The sequence below is a fragment of the Hetaerina americana genome, unplaced genomic scaffold, assembly GCF_022747635.1.
Source record: "Hetaerina americana unplaced genomic scaffold, ioHetAmer1.1.p SCAF_1, whole genome shotgun sequence".
NCBI classification, from domain to species: domain Eukaryota; kingdom Metazoa; phylum Arthropoda; class Insecta; order Odonata; family Calopterygidae; genus Hetaerina; species Hetaerina americana.
Window position 1 is genome coordinate 95775899 of NW_027286069.1, and position 23344 is coordinate 95799242.

Here is a 23344-nt window from a genome sequence, read left to right on the forward strand (position 1 = left end):
GGATGCTGAGGAAACATCATCGTAATGTTGCAGAATATCTTCAACGTAAGTCGGTTCTTTCAAATATAATATGCAGATGATTGAATAGAATGGTCAGATGAAATGTTTGAAGCGCTATTACTTTGCCACCCAACAAAGAAAGCAATTAACGCATTCCCTCCATTTATTGTTCTTGGCAATATCCGGTAAAATTTTAGAATTAGAATTTCAAATTCAGTAAAGTAACTTACCAGTGAATTTTTCTGACAAAATATTGGATATTATTTCTTTGCGATGGTTCGTTTGAGGAGAAATAACAATATATGTGTGATGTAACAAATTACTATAAAGAGATGTTGAATTTATCTCACCTACTACTGGAAGTGATAAATGTATCAGATTTTTTTACAATATACAGCACCTGATTATAAGATGCTTATCAAGAATTATTGAAAATATGCTATAGATTTAGCTAAAATATTATTAGGGTTATGGCAGCCCACAAAACTATGATGTAATCCTCCTTATTTCCATAAAGTAGACTGACCTTGCCTAACATGAATATTCTATATTTTATCATGCTCTCCACTTCCTTCTCAATGCTCAACAGCATTACTTACACTGCCCTTCCCTATTTTTTGACAAACATCACTTTGTTATCCCATAACCTGCCACTACCATGCAACCATGTTCCAGCTACTTCCTCTGCCTCCTTACCATTTCTACCTCCAACTTTCAACCACCACATCTCATTTCATGCTTTGTTAGTCTTTCTTTCCGTCTCAAGGTATTTTTATGAGAATTTTAATGCTTTGTCGATACCTGTATCCTTGTGGTTTTAACTTCAAATCGCAATGTCCTAACAAACCTTGGAGATATGTGAATTCTTCTCCCTACAGTTGTTCATACTGTAAAGCTTCAGCATTTTACTTAGCAACCCTTCTTATTGCATACGTCAATAGCTTCTTTTAATTTACCCTGATTCTTCCCCCATGGCTATCATTTTTATTTTGTAATATAGTCGTATGGTAGTAAGTAGTTAGATCTACTTGATCAACTGAAAACCTGATTTTATGAATTTGGCATCTACTTTCTTTCATACAGCTGGCTCTTACCAAGCCTGTTTCACTATTTCCTCTCTGTATATATTGATGGTTACCCATTATCTCGGGTTATTATGGGTGCCTGTCTGAACTTCCTGCCCACCCCCATCTCCAATTGCTATCTGTACCTATGCAGTTCGCAGCACTGGCTTATTTCTTCACCATTAAAAACGACTCTGGGTTAAAAAATCATTCCTGTAAAACATGGATGTAGCTTAATCTGGTAGTAGTTGCAAAAAAATAGAAATAAAGATACAAGCCATTGCTTATTTCTTCACCATTTGCATTATAAGAAATATGCCTAAGTATAAAAGAGGGTTATCGCAAATTAAATAAAGAGAAAGTTCCCTCAACCAATGTAGGTTTGTCATTGATTAGTGTGCCCTGATTAAATATGTGGATGGTAATCATTAGAGGTGTGACTTCATCACGCACTGGCAATTATAAAATTTCTTTCATTTCTTCCAGTTGAAACTGTTTTTCTCCCTGAATTATTTAATACTGATGCTCTTCATATTTTCTGCCAGCCTGTGTACCATCTTATTTTTTCCATCCACTCCTTTGCTCCCCCGACATTCTCATTCCACAACACTTTACACTTTTTTGCCATCTTATGTTAAAGCCAAGCAGCTCCATTTCCTTCTCCACCCTTTGTGAAACTTCATCTTTTATCTTCTGTATCTCATTGCTGACACTTTCTTTACACAGTCTTCAAGTGTACTGCCATGGCTATCTTCATGAGCTGAGTAATGTGATATTTAAGGTTAAGGAAGTGGTCTCCTCGATTGTGTACTGGACTGGTTTCTCTTTTGAACAGTAGTAAAACTCAAGCTATCCTACTCATTAGCTCAAGACTAATCAAATCTGTATCTCAAGTTCAAGTTTAATCAAGAAATTCATTCTTCACTTATCCCCAAAATCATAGTTGGGAATACTGAGGTGCCCCATTCCTAACCCATAGACAATCTATAATTCTCGATGACAACTTGTCATATATAGAATCAAATGTGAATTATTACAAGTCAAATCAATATGGATGGCATTATACCAGCTTAGGAGGAACAAATTGAGAGCTTAATAAGCTCTAGTGCCTCCAAAATGTTTGCTATATTTGATCTTTGCAAAAATGAAAATCTTACTCCATATTATGAAAAATTAGGTTAGTCTAGTAGATGTAGAGATTTGAATTGCAATCATAGAACCTTTTTTTTACTTTGCCAACAATGAATCCTCCTACTTAATTGACATATTTCCAAAAATAATTACCAATCTTCCTATGATAACTAGAAGAGAACTTAGCAATCTTGTATTTATGACCTACTGAACCAACACCCTTCGATAATTCATATATTTTGGCAGCTTCGCAACTGTTGAATTCCATTCCAACCTATCTTACAAAATCCTATTCAGTAGAAATTGTAAAATATTAATTGTGTGATATTTTGGTTAAGGAATATTTTCCTTAATTCTGAAGCTTGTATCAACATCACTTAATTATTTTCAAAATTACATGCATAAAGGTATGGTTCATTCATGTTCTTAGTTTGCTCTATGGGCATTATACCTCAGCATAATAAACTCTTCTTGCATTCTAAATTATTTTCTTAATTCTTTGTCATATCCAAATCTTGAAAGTCACTGTTCTACTGAGTTCAAAAACTTCACCTCAAAGATAATTTAAATAGAAGAGCCTTGTACAGTGAAAATAATTAATTATTCTTCTTCTCCTCTTTCTACATGTGTGCATATCTTTGGAGTTCCGGAAGGTTGAAAAATAATGGAGTGGAAGGAAGAACACTTGAAAATATGCCGAATGTCCACAAACCAGTCTTCATCAATGTGACTGAATTTCCTGCTCCACAGTGTAGGTCCCTATTTTTGCTAATTTATTGTACATGTAGCTTAAATTTAATGATAAAATAGTAGTTGGCTGAAGTGATTTTGAATTTTCGATAGCTAGCCATTTCAGCTGTAGTCATTTTAAAACCTCGGATTATGCTAGATATGGGAACAGAAAGATGAATCCTCTAGAGAAATGAATTTCTTCAAATGATATTAAACAAAATGATAATGAATGTTGCCTTTATTATTATCATTGAACGGTTTTGAATTTAGGGTTGATCATACAAAAATGTCAACGATACCTCTAAAAGCTTTCCAACGCCTTTTAGGCAGCTGATATTTTACAAAATACCAGGGATATATTTTTTTTAGTCCTGAAGTCTTCTCTCTGTGGTCAAATGTATTATTGTAGTATGATTATATTTTTAAAGGGTACAACTCGGGTGAAATTATAGTTATAATTAGTACAGCCTACTACTTTCAACTAATATTCCAGTATATCTCATTCTGTTTGGTATGATCATATAGGGGTCAGTAAATTTTTTGTGAAAAATATTTTCATAAATATGACAGCTTCAGGGCTTTAAGTATGTATAGTAATGCAGTTGATACATCTCAATTGCTTGCACTTTCTTAATGCTAAAATTTAAAGTATAGATGTAGATAGTATATTTGTTTAAATATGTATTTTAAAAAATAATACATTTGAAAAGTGTAATGCAGGTAAGGCATATTACTTAACTGATAAGCTGTATGCAACATCTCAGCCTGATTTCTTACAGAGCACAGTGTACTAATGAGTGAGTGCTATATTTGAAAAATGTTGAGCGCTCCCTAATGCAGTGAATGATAATGGCGTATTTTTTTGAATTGCTGTCCCCGAAAACGTCTTTACATGGAAGAAATCCTGAAAGTCAAGGATCGTCCGATATTGTTCAGGTGACCATGAATACTTTTCAATTATGATTAAAATATTTGGATGCCGAAACGTTTGAATGGTGAACGTTGTATATTGAACATAATAGTTTTGGTGACCATTATAAATATATGTATAAAAATTCCCAGGTGAATTTTGCTGATTATCAATGAATACCTATTTTTCATTACCTGTGTGCTTGTAGAAAATTTAGTAGATGTGATAAGGTTGATGAAAACTTAAATTCCATTTATAGTCGATCAGCCTGATAAACTTGACTTTTCAGTGCTAGTTCAGTGTTTCTATATTACACCCATTTTGGCAAATAAATGTGAAATGAAATTGAGTTTTCTTTGGAAATAAAATGTTTCCCATCATTTTAATTTTGTACCATAAATAGGGGCTTGCTTCAGTGAAATAAAGCAAAATTAAATTTAACTAATCGAAAAGAAATAATCCTTATAAAAAAGAATTTTTTTCAATATTTCCTTGCTGGGAAATCCCTACAAGGATCTTCAAAGTTTTATTTAGTTTAGATAAATAAAGGTTGGCACCCTCATTATGGCATGGTTATGCTGATGAAAGTAGCAAAATTCTATTTAAAAAGAAGTAATCAAAAACAAAAATACAAATCGGCTTCAACATTTAGATTGCTTAGGATTTTAATGAATTAAGGTAATTATTCTATTTCCCCTTGCAAAAAATAGATATATTTCTCTCATGTTATTTGCAAAACACATAAAAAGAGAATATTAGAGAATCATTTAGTTTTCCGATCAATAAATAAGTGTTATTCTTCGAGTCCTGTATATGAAGCCTCAAGTCCAGGAAGTAATATCAATCCAATTAAAGTACTTATAAATGTATCTGAGCACTGATGATGTAACTTCGAGATGAAAACGTTTTTCCATAGAATGAATGATAATATATTTGGAAAATTAAAGAGAGAGTTAACTTTCAAGAGGATATATTAGTGAACACAGTCCCAAGAATTGAATTTGTAGGTGTCTACTTGGAGAGAGAAAGCTTAAATTTACTTATCAATTCAGTGTTTTGACCACTAAATTCAAAGCAGTGAGGAGAACTCTTGCACCCTTATTGTGTGGACAAAGCACCTTTTATCCATCTCATTGTCATTTACATCAGTTTAATTCCCACCTGGAACCTTGAAACCTCACTCAATTAGAGTCCCAGTAAAATCTTAACCCTCTGCTACATACAGAGTGCCGGACAGTTTCAAAGAAATAAAAAAACTCCACAGCATACTCGATACTTTGCGCATTGTTGTTGGTCTCAAGGGGTGACACAACAAGACACAATATATTGTAATAGGAAGGTGAAGGGAATATATTGGAGTGGTGGCACTGTGCTAACTCAGAAAATATTTTGAGGTTGGTTTGAACTTAATGGAAATTTTCAAGTATTATTTAAGCAGAGGCGATTTAAATAGAATACTTAAAGTAGACTTAGGCATCTCTTTTTCAATTGTCCATATAAGCTTCCCATCTAATGCCAATAGGATTACATTCATACAATATCCTCTAAATAATTACTATGTATTAACTGAAAACCGTTAAATTTTTTAGTACTTTTCTACAGACTTTATTTTTATGATACAATGCATTTCACTAACTTGCTGCAACGTCAGGTAAAAATTTCTTTTGCATTCAGAAGTTGAATATATATCCTTACGACAGAGGAGAAGCTATGTAGAGGGTGGTGGCTATGGTTGGAATGAAGGGAAGGGTGGGATGTTGAAGGTGGGGTAATTTAATTAAGGGAAGGGAAAGAAAAGGTGGTGAAATATTAAGGCATGGGGATGGGGTTGAGCATGGGAAGGGTCAGAATCAGGTGGTTTGAAGGGTTGATTTTGTTTATCCCTCAAGGTTAGTTTCTAGGAATGGAGAAGGGAGGGTTGAGTGTGTAATTGCCCATTGCAAAAGATAATTTTGGGATCTACCAAGTGCCTTCTTATCGCGATTAGCTCAAAAGCATCTATTTTTAATTCTTTAGGTAGGAAAAGCAGTATTTTGCAGGAAAATATCTTTTGTGCTATGAGGTGTTTTGCAAAGTGGTAATTGGAGATTTGATTTTTGTGAAGGCTTGCACGTTTTTTGGCTCGTGTCTTAAATTTTCTCCCTGTTTGACCATCATGCTTGTAATAGATGTAGCTACTATCCCATTCAGTTAATTAATGCCCGATTTCAGAAGTATCTCCTACTTGTCTTTGCAATTAGCTATGAGTTTGGGGAGTAAGGGGCGGGTTACAGCTTCCTTTGAGTGAAGTTCGTGGGTGATTGAAGATCTAATAGGAGATATCTCTCAAGAATGGAATTGAACATCCCTAGAAGTTTTTCGATTTTGTGGGGGAGGAAATTCTACTTGTGGCCAAAGGTTTTTTTTTACATCAAATAATTATTTAAACTAGGTTTGGGTTGTGCCCATTGTTGGTGGGGCCATTAATAATTGTCATAAGTTCTATACTGACATTTTTGGGGGAAAGTGTTTAGGAGGTGGTGAATAATTGAGTTGAGGGTTGCATATTTGTTAGAAAAATGGTAGGCAGAATTGTTGGGATCTATGTGATCTGAGTAGGTGGGCTCTCTGTGAATTGAGAACTTGCATCTCTATTCCGTTATGGTAATTTGAAAATTGATAAGAGCCGATTATGTTATTTTCCTTGTAGAAGGATACACATGTTGCTTCTTTAAAATTAAGTCTATGGAAAAGTACAAAATCATTTAATATGAATATTAAATACTTCCACAAAGTGAAACCTGCAACCATAAAGGTAAATTACCTCTGTAAAAATATAAATGGTCAGTTCAATAATTTATAACTAAGAACAGCCCTTAACATTAGTCGGTTATATTTATCCTCTAAATCTGCTTATTGTTTCCTTGCACTGATTTTTGTTTATTAAATAAATAAAGAAACCTTATACGATTAGGCAGCCAAACACAGTTGATTGAGGTATTATATAATTATATTAATACGCAACCAATAGCAGTGTATAACTAAGAGCAACCCTTAACATTAGTCTGTTATATTTATCCTCTAAATTGATGGAATAAATCAAACATGGACAAAATGATTTTTTATGAAAATACAAAAGAGAAAACTTAATAAATGAATGATGGGTTGTAAATGAATAAGGGGATGTCATTAACAAGTATTGCTTCATAAGATAACTGACCAATACAAAGACATAACATAAAAATAACTTCTTGCTTATTGTTTCCTAGCATTATTTTCGTTTATTAAAAAAATAAAGAAACTTATTACGATCAGGCAGCCAAGCACTGTTTCTTGAGGTATTATATAATTGCTTATATTAATACGCAAGCAATAGCACTGTAAAGAAATAAACATTATGAGTGGATTATATCTACCAGTGATATATGTATGCGCTTGCACTGATTAGCCTTTACTTCAGTACAAACATCAATGAACCGCATGTGATCGTATTTGAATAAAGAAAGACTTGCAAATAATAGAATTTCTAGCTTTTTCAATAACTTTTAAGTCAAATAAATAAAGAGTAATACAATCAACATTCTGAAACCCTGGAAATACTCCCTTAAAGAATTAAACACCACCAAACATCCTGCACAAATGCAGTCTAGCTATTTATTCAAAATTTCCTTAAAGCTCTTTATCAGGCATTAGTTGAAATTACACGGGCATTATAAAAAATTTTGGGTTGTGGGAACTAGATTCACCTGCCACATGCCGAACAGCTGAATATTTTGAGCACTTAACTGATCAGGAATCACCCATCATGAAAGTTCAGAGAATATATTTAATGCTTGGGAAAGTAGCTTAAATATTTGAAATTCTGATGACAGAATTACGAGTAGTGTGAGGACAGAGGATAGGCTTGCTGTTTTCATATGCCCAACATAGACAACTATTTGATTGATCGACACTCGGTCATAATTCGGGATTGGAGTGATTGCATCACTGTTTTAGATATATATTCTAATTTAATGGGCCGAAAATGACAGAGCTTATGGTTTTTTTCTTTGATTTGACTTCACACATGAAGTAAACTTTCTGTCCTACTTCACATTTTTTGGTATATTTCATGAAATTGCTCTTGATAAATTGATTTTTTAGTATTTCACATGAGTCACCCTTAAATAATGAATGGCCAATTTTAACTTTCTTTTATACTTCCCCTGCCATTTGATGAGCATCATAGAAACAATAAACTCCTCCTCCCCACATATAACATAAATGTAAGCAATATAATTGTATAACATCAATAATACCATATATCTACCCTTGGTTCTGAAAATAATTTGAGGATTTTTCATATGAGGTTTTAACTGCAAATACCTGCAGCTCTCAGCTCAGTGTTCAATGGCAAAGATATTTTAGAATTTAAACTAACCGCTAGGTCGTTTACATGTTATTTTCCCACCCAGGGAGTTCAATTCAAGTTGCTCTCATTTGAAATACATGATGACATTGTCAAAGTTAGGAGATTTATGCAATGAATGCCATATGATGGAACTGAAGTGGTGCTCACTGGATGTTTCCACGTGGATATTCAAATTCACTATAAATTACCCAATTATTAAATTAAAGCATAACTAAAACATTTCCTTGATTCAGACATATTCAGATGCATTTTACTTATTATTGGGACCAATTATCTGGATCGCAAATTATCAATGGAGAAAATGACGTCTATTATACAGAAAGTACCTCCTGAAATGAGTACCAATCATTGTATTTTTTCCTCAGCATTAAGAGGAAATTTTATTTCCCTAATATAGCTCTGACTCATTGACACATTTTTTTAATTTTACAAAAATGTTAATGGTCAAATTAATATATATATGATCTTAGATGACATTTGCTGCAATTAGTACAAAATGTTGGATGTTGAAGTCACTTCTAATGCAAATTAAAATGTAAATAAAATTCAATAATAGGATTTGTATTATTTTTAATAATTTTAATGTTGTTTTATTGTATATTTGCATGTATGTATGTTTTAATTGTATGTATTTTATTGTTCAGAGTATGTGTATTGATCATGTAAACAAGGGGTAAAAATGCTATCACCTTAAATTCTCCACTGGTGTGTCTGAACTACACCAACTTTTCAGTTTTTGAAGAACATCTTCTCATTTACCTATTCACCAAATTGTCACTGTGGTGCATTACCCTAGCGTGTACGCATAGTTGCAGTGAATTGAAGCGACTTAATCGTTTTGTGTATCAATTTTTGATGTTGAATCTACAGTAATGGTTGCTGATCAATTTTTATTTGAGACATTGCGTTGTCCAATCAGACACAGCTCTTTATGACATTTAATTACACCGACTTCATCTTCATTAAATCACCGATTTTTCAGTAATTACAAATTCTGTTTCATTTCATTCCTTAATTGAGGGTTATGACTTACTTCATTCTAACACCATTCTTAATAATCTTGAAATAAGAAATATTGTTTCAGATAATTTCAAATGCATACGTTTAATTCAAATTGAACAATCATCGTACAGGAGCAGTCTGGCCTCAACTTGATGCCAATGATAAATATTTCTGATTTTTCTTCTGGCTTGTGTCAAGTTTTAAATTCTTGTTCAGATTCAAAATATATCTCATTTTTTACCTTTACATCCAGTATGTTGATAAATATTATTTCATTATTGCTTTAAATGTCAGAATTCAATTATTTTGACCCATTGTGGATTTGGGAATGGATGTAGCTTAGACATTTACACAGTACAATGTGGGTAATATTTCGTAGGCTAAAGATGAATTGAGAAAGCTTGCACAGTCAAAATTAAAAAAAGAAACATCATATAATTGACGAGTCTAAATTAGTGAAATTATGTGAGATGGAAGGTGAAGTTGTTAATTTCATTTCAAACAAAGAAAATAAACTAAAAATGTTTTATTGTAATATATACAGTTGAAGCTCTTAATATTTACGGGTTCGTGTCAAAACTGCTTGCATCAATCCCATTTGTTGTTGAAGATTTTTTCAAGCTAGTGCACTATTTATATGTTTTAGGATGTGGTTCTAAACCTGGAAGTAATTGATCGTGGGTACTGACGAGGAATTTGAATGATATAGTCATGCTTTGTCAGATATTATACATGTGCAAGAAACAAATTGCTCTGCCTCAAGAGAATTTTTAATTAGCTTGATATATTTTATCAAATCGCTATTTAAATTTAGGGTTAATCATAAGGCCGGTATCCCAACTGCATCCAGCATAGGATATAATTGCTAGTTTTTGTAGGAGCACATTTATGTTTTTCATTTTTGAGGATCATGTCTACGTTTTTCCAATAATTAATTTTAAAGGTCGTCAGATATGATGTTCTTACACTGGGAGACTGACTTCCTCATTCTTTTGCTGTTGTTGATTGATATTACATCCCTCCGAAGTGCTTATTCACTGCATGTTCACGAATATATCTATTTCATCACCCTTTGTCCCTATTTATTTTACTAATTGTGTATCGTTACCATGAGTGTTTCCACACTACACCAGACAAATATGGGTACAACTGGAGGAACTGGGACCATCTTTTATTCCTACGATGTAATTCGCACATGACTGCATATAATCAATCTTCTTCCAATGCATGCCCCTCTCTTTGATTGGAAAACTTGCTATTTCCATTACATTCCTACCTACATTCATTTACATGCTAGGTAATAGGTTGCACCATATTTTCATATTCATCAATTTGAAATTATTTCTCATAGTGAACAAATTGTATACCTAGTCATTCCCCTAGCCCTAAGTTGTTCCTTCTCCCATTCTAGATGATTAATGCAATATCCATCGTTTAACTGGGACATCTTTCTCATGAAATTCTGTAGTACATATTGCTTTAGAGGATCCTCAACTGTTCACAGAACACCCCTGGAATTGTGACACTAATGGCGAAGAATTTAAGGGTGATGGTATTTTTCTCTAAAGCCTTTCTGTTGCTCATCTAAGTTGCAAAAAGTTTTGAATGGTGTTCTTATTGCATTATATTTTCCATTGTCCTTTTTCTTTCTTTCGTTACAAGTCTCTTTTGCCGGAGCAGATGGCAACCTTGATCCGATGGAATATCAGTTGAGAGATTTGCACTTGGGTGCTTCCAGAAATAGCTTCATCAATGGGCCTCTGTTAATTGTACTGGTGTTGGACTCGTGCCATGTGGGATGAAATCCAAAAGACGGCATCACCCATGGTGCCCCAGCAGGAGGAGAACCAGAAGACGATTTGTGATTGTATTTTGTTGAAACCAGGTTCCCTCTTAAGGTGCCTGTCAACATAATTAATGGGACATGGAAACAATTTACAAAATTGTTGAATGTAGGCCATATATTCTGGGAGTAGTTGGACATTGTGGAGGAGTGCATTTCAGTGGCTTAAATAGGTCATCTTTGATCTCTTGTTTAAAAGCCACTGGAGTGCACCTCTCCAAAATGTCTTCCTTTAGAAGTCAACTACACTCAGAATATAGTCTACATTCAACAAATATGTAAAAGGTTTCTCATGACCACTCTATGTAAGGAACATGTAATTTATTTTCAGGTGAAATAAAATTTTTCTAAACCCTATCCAAATTTTAATTACCAAAGTCTCAACGTTGGACAGAAACTATTTTTAAGCAAATAGGACTTAAGGGTATATTTTAAGCATTTTTTGCATGAAAATGAGCAAATTTTGCTGTTTTTTTTTCATTTTGGTCCTATTTTTTATTAGAAAATGATCTTTTTTTAATATTGCCAAATAAAATTATATATGTATTGTTAATGTAATGATTAAAATTTAAGTTTTTCAGCAGCTTTTCATGGAAAATAAAAGCTGAAAAATCGTGCTAAGTCCAGAGCAAAAAATTCTATGGCCAGGGTTGTAAAAAAAGAATGTGTTCAAGGTTAAGAAAATAATTTATTGACATGGCTACAAGAAAAGTTTGACAAAAACAAAGACAAGATTTCCTTCAAGGAAAAAGAAGCCTCTCTTCCACGCAAAAGTACTTTATTGGCGTGGAAGGATGCTGCACAGTGGTGTTATGTTGCATGATATATTCAACAATTCAATCAATTAAAGTTCCAGTTGTTGATTGAAGTGATTACATCAGTGGACTGGTGCTGCAACCCACAGGAAGGATGATAAGTCCTGCAATAAAGAAAAGTTCATTAATCACTTGTGGGCATTGAATTTAAGATTAATTTCAAGCTGGATACGTAACATGCATCGCACTATTCTCTTGACAAACTGATAATTTGCCACAAAGTAACCTAACCCAAGTTGTTCCCTTACTATTCTCAAAGATATCAAGTCTTTAACAGTACCTAGCATTGATCAGTTTAGACTGACAAATGGATTTTAATATCAAGTTTCAATTCATTTTATAGGGATCATGAGATTATTTAAATTTCAGTAAACACAAGTAACTAATCAAGTTTCTCCAAATTATTGATATGGACGCTTTTTCCTTTTCACCTAGGGATTCAGTTAATATCGACGATTCACTAGAAGAAATTTAGTAGATAAAAATGTTATCCTGGCTTTTGAGTCTATGAATTTGAGTTTGAGTCTACGTATTTATTCCATTAATGGTTCTGCAGTGTGACTACCAATGCCGACTTTACATGAACGACCGTTTCTAAACTTTTTAAAATGGATCAGAATGTTCTCAAGATGAATTAAATCAGGAAAAATTGACTGATACAAGCGTAATGGGTCAGGAAATATAAATAGTATAAAACGAAAAGATAGAAATCCAAAAATTAAAATATTGACAACATTTATTATAGAGAATGTGATAACATCTTACATATCAGATACATCATGAATTGCTCAACGAATATGACATTTGGAAAAATTAAAAAGAAAAATCGAAGTTTCTATAAATAAATAACATTTCTAAAAACTACAGCTAATTTACAGTATGTTTGGTGATTACAGAAAATTAGGCATAGTAAAATTTGCTGCAAGTTACCAGATAAGATTGAAGGAGTGGTATCAAGAAATAGGAAGCCGATTCAATAACCTGCTGCTGAAGCTTTATCACAAGGTGTAATGGTAAAACGTTGAGGCTTCATATATGTCGGCAAATGGTACAACAAAGTCCTATGTTGTTCCAATTTTATCTATTTGGTTGGTTTAGCCAGTAGGCTGAGTCAACCTGCCTATGCTTAATGAAATAAAGCCAAGCACAGAGGAACAATATTTACTTGCTAAAATATGTTCGCTAGGGAGATAAATGACGTCGGCCTCGCCAGATATCCAGGACCCTAAAAGTAGAAATCATGGGTTACCACCACAGTATCAAACGGACGATTTTAAACATGTAAATCAGTATTGAATTCCTAAGGATTTTTAACGTGCCTTCCAATTTCAAATTAATTTAAGTTGATTCTATTCCCAATCAACCACCCAAAAATTACCAGCCTTGCACCCAAAATACCAACATTGAAAAAGAAATTATTTTTACGGCCCACAAAGTCATCTACCCCAGCACATGCATAAATTAATATGAAATTAGCATTTCCAAGATTTAATTATTAAGCGCTAATACTTCAACTATCAGTGGAGAACAACAAGGTAAGATTAATATTCAGGGTTAAGCCTCAGCATCATAAGTTTATCTACACAAAGAGTTCAGATTGTTCCAAACTTAATTTATGCATTCTTTATGTTTGCAAATCAACTTGGGGAGAAAAACCAGTAAGTAAAGGGCAAAATGAAATACTGTTGCTGCTCTAATTTTCGTCTCAACGGATGATCTTTGACAATAATTAGTGTTTTCAGTTTATAACATCTACTGAACTTTGCTGCATAATCGAGTAATGAAGTATATTTTTAGGTGATAGTTAAAAAAATTAATGTAAAATACCCAAAAATGACTCTCGTGCACCCATTCTTCCCGAAATCTTAGCCGCATCAAACTATGTACGTTGATAAGTATCATTGCTCGGATAGGTTGGCGTCTAATTCAAATTTTAGTTTAATAACAAATAAATCTTAAGATGGTGTCATAATGGTGAATTCAGTTGAGAGTCAAAATATTTCCAAGTCACATTCTAATTATTTTTTTTATGCCTTAAATGTATGATTTACTATAATCACCCAAAACTGCCATTTGACAAATAACATCTTACGTCATGCCTGTAGTTAATATGTACCATTTATTTGCGTGAATTGAAATGCATGTATACACACGCAAAAGAATTTTATTTAAAATATGCAATATGCCGAATTACTTCCTATTCTGCCCGGACCTTGAGAAAACTTACTTCATCGGTCACCTAAACTAGTTTCTTCACGTGAATACTCGTGCCTACCCATATTACTAACGAATGAAGGATAATATGATGAGAGAGAAACTTTAAACTGACTATCGCCAAGTTCGATTACTACTCAAATTTTGTTGTGTTCAGAGCTCTTCGCTTGTTTGAAGCAGCTGTCTTTTGGTAAACAGAGAATACAAGTCGTGAAATGCTGAAGTCAAAAAAGCAGATAGTAAAATAAGAGATTGAAGATACACAGGGAAATGTCAATGATTTTGATTGAAGTAATGGTGTTCGCAGATTCAGGAAAATTTGAGACTAACCTGTTCCAAAATATTGTAAAAGAGGAGCACAGTCGATGGAAAAATTTGGCTCAATTTCGGTTATGTAATACCACCGAATCAACAATTCATATTTAGCTAACCTGGAATATGGCTGAACTGAGGTTAACACCAGATAAGATTTAAGGAGTGGTATCAAGAAAAAGGAAGCCGAATCAATAACCTGCTGCTGAAGCTTTGTCAAAAGGTGTAATGGTAAAACGTTGAGGCTTCATATATGTCGGCAAATGGTACAACAAAGTCCGATATTGTTCCAATTTTATCTATTTGGTTGATTAAGTCAGTAGGCCAAGTAAACCTGTCTATGCTTAATGAAATAAAGCTGAGCACAGAGCAACAATATTTACTTGCTAAAATATGTTCGCTAGGGAGATATATGGTTCGGCCTCACCATGAATCCAGGACCCTAAGAGTAGAAATAATATGGGGAAACAGGACCAATAAATTTCTTAATAAACAATCATCCAACATTATCCACTGCCTCCAAGAGTGCATCACCTGGCAGATGGTTAATTGTTAAAGAATAAATTAAGTGGTCTTGTTCATCCCTGTTATTTCTACAGCTAAGTTCAATCTATGTGATAATACCGCCAAAAGCGTACTTTTATGATTAATGAAAGACTAATGAAAACTGTCCATCGAAAAATCGTAATGTTATTCCTGATGCATGTTGAAGGCCTAATTATTTACTGTGGTCAATGACGAAGCAAGAACTTTTTGGTTTGGTTCGAGATGAAGCTAGAGCATTCTTCTTGGTTAGGGATTAAGATATTTTTGAAGTCTCATTAACCGCTTACGCTTCCTTTAGGAAATGTATAGAGATATTATATGCATTGTCTGAAAGATAATTATGAGAAAATATTACTTAATTCGATACTAAATACACCAGAGGCAACTCATTCTTATTTAATGCCAGTTAGATTTTTTTAAAAGGTACAATTACTACCCTCAATATTCAACAAAACTGGCCACAATCAAAACAATTTGATTTTTAAAAGCAACGTAACATGGATGTGGAGAAACAGAAAGAAAACTACGCAAAGCACAGCTTCAACCAAATTTTTTAAACTATTAACAGTGCACATGCTGTTGTATAGAAGCAATACCACCATTCGAAAAGACCCTAAAAATACTGTATATAAAAATATTTGCTTTGATTTGCAGTAATAATATGAAGAAATAAACTAACGAGGATATGATCAGGTACATGTTACCCCTAAAAATAAAAGGCTGGCAAATCTTGGAGAAAGGACTTCATTTGTTGGATGACCCTTGTAGTTATTTTGGTATTTCATAGCATGAAATGCAAACAATAAGAAAGCAGATTTTGGCAACCAGTAACTCAGCAACGATTAGCATCAGAACAGTTTGATAAATATTGCAATCGATTGAAAAAGGAAAGATCTCGTGAAAGTATTAATGCTCTACACTTTACACCACATTACCCATTAAAATATGAAATAAATTCAAACTAATAAACCAGTTGGCAAAGTCCGGAATACAGCCAACTTTTTTATTTATGCCAATTAATTATTTAGGTGATCAATAAGCGATAGATGTTTGCCTAGAGAAAATGCTATTGCTAAAATGAATGAAACGAATAAACTTGGAAAGATATCGCAAAAATGATAATGCTATACACGATGTTTCCTTTTTAAATGTGAAATTCAGTTAAAATTGTTAAAGTATGAATCTTGATAAAGTTACAATGCAGTTAATTCTATATCAACACCAAATAAGTATGTACGTGATTGATAAGTGATGGACAAATGTTAAAAGAATTCGTTGAGATATTTCAGTAGGATTCTTGGATAGAAAAAAGTAATATGTGGCTAGATTAGTGATTGAAAATTAGCAGAATAATTGAAGTATATCAGTGCAAAAGAAAACTAAAACCTTCTGAGGAAATACTACTAAAGGGCAGGACGTCATTTGGAAGAGGTACCCGCGTAGGCAGAAATATTTCACAGTATGAAACGGGAACAATCAGAAAGCAAATATTAACAACCGAAAACTAAAGATCAAATAGTTTTGGAACATTTTGATAAATAATGCAATTCAATAAAAAAGGAAAGCGATCGCCAAATTCTTAATACCATACACTACTTAGCTCATTTGTATATGAAATCAATTCAAAGTACTAAACCATTCCATTTTTTATCAATGCCAATTAAATATACAAGTCATCAATTGGCGATGATCTAATATCAAGAAGAGAATTAAGTTGGGATATCTTGGTAGGATTCTTGGATCAAGTAAGACGCGGCCAGATCATCGAATTAAAAGTTTTATGATAATTAACGTAGATTGGAGATTATGAAAACAAACCTACTGAGAAGAATACTACTAGTAGATAGGATGTCATTTGTAGGAGGTACCCGAACAAGGAGAAATATTTCACTGAATGAAACTCGAACAGGGGAAGCAAATAATAACCGAAAATGCAATATCCAAGCGGCATTGGAGCATTTCAATAATGAATGCAATTGAATAAACAAGGAAGTGATAGCTAAATTAATATTGTTATTGACTCTTTTGCATATAAAATCCATCCGAAGCACTAAAATATTATTTGGTTAAGTTCAGGAAAAAATAATTTTTTATTAATGCCAACACGAGTATGAACGTGAACGATAAGTGATATACAAATATTAAGAAAAGAATCAAGAGCTAGGATGTCTAGGTAGAATTCTTGCTTAGGTAAACGTAAGATGCGATTTTAGAGGTGATTAATGTAGATTTGTAAAATAGAAAACAAAAACCTACTGGGGAGGATACCAAGGTGGCATATTTATTAATAAAATTTTAAAACTTAATGAGGAAGACTTATGTAATATAGGCAATATGTCTAAAGACTAGGCAGTGACAGTTTAGAGGGCGAGAAATAGTTAAATGGGCCTGATATTTTTGGGATCCTTTAGGAACAAGGAAACAATGCTATGTGCAATGTAATCCGAGATCAGTTTTTAAGAAATTTCCCATTGAATAAGAACTTGTTCAATGATCAGCATAGACATTTCAACAACAACTATTCCAATGCCTATTTTTAGAAAGATATCAAAGATCTCTCAACATGCCGATTTTTATCAATATCTGGGTAACATTGTCTGGGTACACTGTTTGCATTAAGTCTGGTAATATCCAGAAAGACCGGGCAAATCTAAAAGAAAAACAGGGCAGCCTAGTATAAAATACTCTGATACACCACAGGATGAGTCGCGTGGAAGAGGAAATCCTCCAAGATTCGAGAAGTAAACAACTGTAGAATCTGCGACAACAACTATTGAAGAAATTTAAACAGATTTAAATAATATGATATCGAATTGAGAGAGTATTTAATTTAGACATCAATTGAGAAGTCCAAAGGGAAGAGATCTAAGTGGTTACAACTTCAAATTCAAGAGAAACATTTGCCAAAATTTTCTTTATTTCAGATCATCCTCTCATGAATGGGTTCCTTTCTATCTGTTCTATCTGCTTCCGGGAATTGAAAATCATATGCTGAACAATAATAAACCACAGTTGAGGAGAAAATCTGATGGACAAGGGTCAATTTTAAATCAATACGAAGCCCAACTGTGTGTGAATTTCACTCATCAGGGTACGGGGGCCAGCTCCTTACCCTGCACTGCCTATTGGTTACTCGGGAAGTTCGGGTAATCACAGCTTGGGTGAAGCTGATGGGGCCCTGAAGAGTGCCCAGGAATTAAAGCAAGCCCTCCGGTCAGTTGTTCAACTACTGGAAATTTGACAGCAGCACACCAATTGAATTCTAATTCGAATGTTATATGATTGCCTACAAGAAGGTGATACTTTTTTTATATTTATCTTAGCCCATAATGCGGCTTAAATTTTCTAAGGATTTCAGATGGTTGGTTTTGGGTAAGAAACATTGTTCGCGAAACCAGATAGCATAGCAAGATCTAGTGTGGATACAGTAATCTTAGGGGGAATAATGAATAAAATAAAATGCTGGAGACAAAACTACCTTACAGAAGAGAGGAGTCCACAACATCGAGGACTTTGGGAGATCACCACGATGCCAGCTGTTGACCAGAGCATAGTAGTTTGCACACTTCACTGATCCGATGTGTCCCTCACCCGATCAAAAGAATTCGACGTTCTCAGGTTACTGGGTGAAAATATTCACAGAATCTTCAAAAGACATCAACGAGATGAAGTTTCATATTACTGAGGGTTCCCCTACTGTCTCCCAAGCAGGCGTTTGTGATGTTAGCAGTTCACCGTTGATGCAGGCATTTTGTTGCTCCATTGAAGAATTGGCTCCACTTCATTTGAGGTACAGTTTACTAAAAAGAACATTTCCAACGTCAGTATATACAAAGAAATTTGAATAAACCAAATAATATAATTCCATTTTAAATACAAAGATTACAAAACTAAAAACTAGTCTTCGCAAAAATTTTCTCCAACAAATTAAAATTATTAAGTTAATTTTTCAAAACCATTGAATCCACGTATCGCGTCACAGACTATAATGTGTGTAACTTAGATTGAGCGCCTTAAGCAAAAACCTTTTTGCACATTTTTGGGTTCTGGGGTTCAATTTTATTTCTGGCTGTGTGTTCCCTCTTCATTACAGTTTTCTGTGGAAATTTCATAATTTCTAATCAAAGGGAGAAAATGAGAAAAACTGTAAAGCAAGCCTATTCTGTATCTTTAAAAATTAAACTTTGTGATCAGGATAAGAGCCCCTCCTAAGGTGTATAAGCAGTGTGTGGAGAGATTATGACAATAGTGGGCATAGGAAATATGTTATGATGCCACTTGGAACACCAATGAATTGGCAAGATCCAAGCAATCATGTAAGCAACTTATTTTTGCATAGAGATAACATCAGGATATAACATAAAAAATAAATGAAGTCTTAGAGTATGCTAGTCTAGTGTATGCCTTTCTGACTCATTCAGCAGAAATCCTAGTCCAGACTTTTGTTACCCTATCCTCCCTTTAAGAACATGATTATGGTGTTGAAGTGCGTGACTACAGGGATATTGATTCTGCCATTTAAGATGACTTTTCACCAGCAACCCTGGTGCGTAATTGGGTAGAATAGGATTTTTTGGGAGTAGGGGAAGGGTGAAAAGAATTCCAGCATCCGTATTAACCTAATCTTAACAATAGACACCAAGGGGCCCACAGTTTAACTGCAATGGCATACTCACAGAGCTGCTCTTCACAAAACATCATAAGAACAGATCAGGATACTGATGACATATTCTGCCACTGCCATGATTAAACCAGAGTCCACAGCGTGGGAAGCCAGAACACTAGCCACAGCAACACGCTGATCCACCCCTAAGTTCTGGTGTTTTGGACTCCTGAAAGCATAGGGAAAAATTTAATTACTGGTGAGTAGGCGAGGTTTAAAATATCAGTAATTTCCATCTTAGGATTGCAGTGAGAAAGAATTAAATTAAATGACCAATTTTAAAATCAATTACAAAAAAGTGATAATTATTATGTCCATTTGGAGAGTAAGATATGATCACAGAGCTCTCTAGCAAAATAAAGTAACCCTTCTGTTTTTTTGCTGTCATCAATAGTTTTTTGAAGTATACTCTATTAAAAGACATTTGGTTGACAACCTTTTTATAGATTCGCTCTTGCATGCAGTCCTCGGGTCTAAAATGATATTTGGTATCCGAAGTACTAAACAAAGAAGAACTAAAGGTTTAATATTTTTTCTTTGTATTGATTTGTTCAAGGCTTGATTCCAACAAAAAATACCCGCTGACAAAATGGCAATAATCAGGTGGACTTTACAGGTGATTTTCCTGCAATAGACCTGAGATTAAGTGACGAGGGAAGCTTGACATGTTTCAGCCTATGAGTGACCTTATCTGAAGCGTATCTACAGAGAAAATTTCAAATGAGTATTTTTTCAAGAATGACAAAATTAAGGAATCGGTGGCTAATTACCCCGAGCTGGAACGCGCCGGGACGGTTGCTTTGGTCTCCTTACAAGGATTAATGGAAAATACAGTCCAGTCGCTTGCTAACCCGACGCTAAATTTGAGCGCACAGCCTGTGCTTGGATGGCGAGCGCGATACTAATTAAGAGTGCCACCGTCGCGTACGAAGGAATGAACCACAAAATTCAGGTTGAATTTTTATCCCCTTAACACGCGATCGAATCTGCAGTCCCTCCCCATTCCGAATCACATGCCAAGTGAGGGGTAGACCATAAGGTAATCAGATTATAATTTGTGGAGCGCCTACAATTACGAAGGATGGGACGTCGCAAATCGAAATTTCAATGCGTGTGCATACAAGAATTGCAAGCTACCGAGGCCGTGATTGCAACTTCAGTATTGCCAAGGATCGACAATTATTGGAAATTTTAAGGGGAGGTGACAAAGAAGAGTTCATTAGCGCCATTAGGGGTGGATGAGGAAGGGGTAAGGGTGGAGAGAAACCTGACGTTGGCAGTAGTCAACTCTTATCGAAAGGCGCCAAGGGGTCCGCAGTTTTACGTCCAAAACGACGAACGGTGTCCTCACTCAAAGTGCTCTCCACAAAGTACTGTCATCGTAGTGATCGACACACCACTGAAAAATATCTGCCGCCTCTATGATTCAAACTAGGACCCTCTGACTGGGAAGCCAGTACGTTACCCACCGCACAATTCCGATCCCCGGAGATGACAATAACGGGACCATTATTAATACATTAATACAGGACAATAACCAACGACATTTGAGCCAAGCCGAAGATCAGATTCACCGCGTACTTAAACCCTTTTCTCAGTGTATGTATTTACGGATGCCAGCAAGAGAAGGCATTTTTCAAAATAATTTTTGTAGGCTGTATACGTACCAACATGCAACCGTCAATTTTGGAAAGTGGACCTAAGATCTAGACAATCGAAATCTTACAATTAGAAACTTGATGCACTGAACACGTTTATGAAGAAGCTTGATCTACCACTAAATGTTTGCACGTGGGCTTGTAGGAAATCGCCACTCACCAAATGATGTACAGCTGCCCGTGATTTCGACCGCTTAATATTCTCTAGAGTAGCTCGACGATATGCTCCCGCGGGTTCCATGTACTGCGGAATAGCGATGAGTCCCTCCGCTTCGGTCGGCTGTCTCATCCCGACTCTCAAAGTGAACTGGCGAGACCAAATGCCCGTCGGCAAATAAGGGGGGGCGGGGAAAGGCGGGGGAGGCTAAGGGGGATTATTGAGTGGGAGACTTCGCACAAGAGAGAGTAAAATCGAATTGGGACGATGGAAAAGAATGCGGAGGGAATTTTCAGCCCATTTCAATTCTGAAAGTGCGCATTTCGCTCAGGGCTTCGCACTGGAGCGACCTGGAGTCCAGCAGTTGACTGCTCCCTGCCTCGCCGAAAGCTTACGTGCCGAGTGTACGTACAGCTGCCTCCAAGACCACCAGTCAACAATGCCAATGCGTGCCCCTCCAGGAATGCGCGCGCGTCATTAAACGAGCCATCGTGTGGCCACTAAGTGAATCCAGACTTGGGTCTCATTGTTAGTCCATGACTATGCAAATACATGCCGTAGCGCACATGTAAGTAAATGAGCCCAATGATGATGCTAAGGCCTTGCGACCCGGAAAATAATTTGCAAGATCCAATTAAATTGGCGATAAATTAACGTAAGGAAAATTTCATCAGGAACTCGGTAAAATAAATGTGTGGGCAACTGCAGTTCCTAAGTATGTAGCATGGACCTGAATATGTCCTTAGTTTTCTTTGAGTTTATTACATAGAGGCATAACGGGGAGGGTGGGTTGGACGGAGGGTCAGAGGAGAGGGGAAGGGAGGGTTGAGGTACAGGTGAAGCAGCTTTCCCAATCCCGCCTCAGACGTGCGATGAGTCAACTGCGTCCCATCCGACGGACTGTGCAGTGCACTGGGATATCCTTTGGTAGCATTCAAGTCCTCTTTCGCGGTGGCTCTTATCTTCTCTTCGGTTGGTGTCAATCCCCCTACCCTCATGCGGGTAGGGGGATTGAGAATTCTCCCGCAGTATCCCTGCCTGTCGTAAGAGGCGACTAATAGGCGGTGAGACATACCCGAAAACTAACCCCTAGTAAGAAAGTGATACTTAACAAGCAGTCTAATGGATTTACTGTCTGCCTACGGCTATACCATCCAGCCTGCGTTCAACATGGGCGTTTGCCGCGCCTGGAGACCCACAAGTGAGAGAAGGGGATCCCGGAGGGTTAGCGCTCTAGTTTCCAACCCGGTTTTGGAAAATCGGTATGGACTAGGAAGTAATATTCCTCTTCGGTGTTGGATTTCGTGAAAACTGGATTCCTGGGCCTATCCACTTCCAGTCAATTGGCATTCGTCACGTTAATATATTTTGAAAGAGGATTGGAAATGGGACTTCTTTTTTCCGAAATTCTTTAACCTGGTCCTTCAAAGTCATCGCTTCAAAAATCGAGCATGACGTTTACGAACATTTCAATGCATGATACGAAGAATGGAATGAATAAAAAATCGCGTTTTTCCCATTACAATGAAATGAAAATCAGAATTCACACTGTGTTATACAAGTACAAGTGAGAGCATACTGGTCTGGATGTGAGAGCATAGAGACCATCATGCGCCCACATGCCCTTTTTCTACCGACTAGTATATGTGTTATCAATGAATACACTTCGTTATGGCTTTTTAATCAAAATTCAGATCGACCGATGTTCAGCGTTGCATTTCTTGTCGTATCAAAAGCGGGAGAGTTGAGGCCAAATACTGCTAGTCATTTTCGGTGAAACTTCGTACTTAAAACTAGGCGAGGAGTATGTCTCGTTGCCATAACACAGTGCATCTGCGATCAATATTTAGGTTGCCCCAGAGGACTTTGAGAGAAATGCATATTTATGGTTGTCATTTCCATCGGAA

The 23344-nt window shown here is 35.4% G+C and overlaps 1 long non-coding RNA gene across 1 annotated transcript; it reads right to left on the bottom strand.

The window, feature by feature from the left end:
• Positions 1–11792: 11792 nt before the first annotated feature.
• LOC139686709 (uncharacterized) lies at positions 11793–21556 on the bottom strand. Its single transcript, XR_011700547.1, has 4 exons — positions 21441–21556; positions 19636–19791; positions 18438–18759; positions 11793–11991 (listed from the first exon to the last, which is right to left on the bottom strand). It is a non-coding gene; the product is annotated as an uncharacterized lncRNA (long non-coding RNA).
• Positions 21557–23344: the final 1788 nt, after the last annotated feature.